Source organism: Stegastes partitus, unplaced genomic scaffold (genome assembly GCF_000690725.1).
Source record: "Stegastes partitus isolate 25-593 unplaced genomic scaffold, Stegastes_partitus-1.0.2 Scaffold623, whole genome shotgun sequence".
NCBI lineage: Eukaryota > Metazoa > Chordata > Actinopteri > Pomacentridae > Stegastes > Stegastes partitus.
The window spans coordinates 237,016-238,389 of NW_007578354.1; positions in this window are offsets into that span (position 1 = coordinate 237,016).

Genomic DNA, 1,374 nt, shown 5'->3' on the forward strand with positions numbered 1-1,374 from the left:
TTCATTATAACAGATGTTTTCCTGTTCTAATGTTTTTAGTCTTTGGTCGGTTTCAGCGGCAGAATTCACCTCAGTTTAGTGCAAAAAGTTCCCAAAGACCCAAAGCTTAATAAAGAAGGAAGTACTTCAAATTATCCAAGAGCAAAAATGGTGGTTTGTGCACTGCAGAGTTTGGGTGTTAAACATCTGAAGGTGAAATACATGAGGAGGTTTACATCCATTCACTTCCCCCCTGCTCTCTGTGCTCACATAGGCTTGAAATATTAACCGAAACGCAGCTCAGGAAGGCTAAATCTTAACCAACAGTCGCTTCTTCTGCAAGAAAACCTGCAAAAATGTGGATTTTATCCAGTGCAACATCATCCAACAAACTCACTAAATGCATGAGTTAAAGTTACTGTTCATTTAAAATGTGAATTCAAAGCTAATAGCAAAGTTAGAGAACAACAAATAGAGTAGAAAAGCAGTCGCTTCAGCTGCTCTGTGAAGTCAAATATTCATCGTGTCCGTGTTGCACTTTGTTTAATATTCAGACCAAACTTTTTCACTTTGTTAAAGGGTTTACTGGAAAGTTGGATTCATTCTGGACTTTCTCCACTAATTTAAATAACAACCCGTCTTTTTTACTTATTTTTTTATCATATTGGAGTTCCCATTTCATACTGTGCTGCGTCATACGATGACATTCAGTTTGTTTTGGAGACGTTAGCGGCAGCCCAGGCTGTCAGCTGTTGTTTCTGCTTACCATCATTTGTTTGCCAGAAAATAAACCTAGAAAGATAAAGACACAAATACAGCAAGATACAAAACCGAATAAGCTCCCTTCACAAATGGAAATCTGCTAACAAAATCAGAAAATTCAGTCTGACTCAGGCTAACAAGGTCCAGCATGCAGTTACCAAAAAGAATGGTGTCAAGGATTTCACTTCTAATTGGTGGAATAACACTCCCACTGTCAATTATACGCCGACTTCTGTGAAAAACTAGATACGCCGACGATTCTGTGGGAGTTAAACCGTAATCTCATATTTTCTTTGGATGACTCACTTCTTCAACCTCTTCTTGGGTCACAAAAAGATAATGACATCTGTAGCCTTTGAATGCAGCTCAGATGTCAGCTTTGAGGTCTTGGCTCTGACTCGGCCACTCCACAACTTTTACTTTGTTGTCTTTGAACCGCTTCTGTGCTGTTTTATGTGTTGAGTCATTGTCTGGCTCAGAAAAAAAATCTTCTCCCAAGTTGCAGTTGTCTTGTAGACTGCATCAGGTTGTCCTACATAGTTTCCACCATCCATCCTCTACCTTTACAAGCCTTCCAGGACCTGTTGCCAAGAAGCCTCCCCAAATCATGATGCTGCCACCACCATGCTTCAC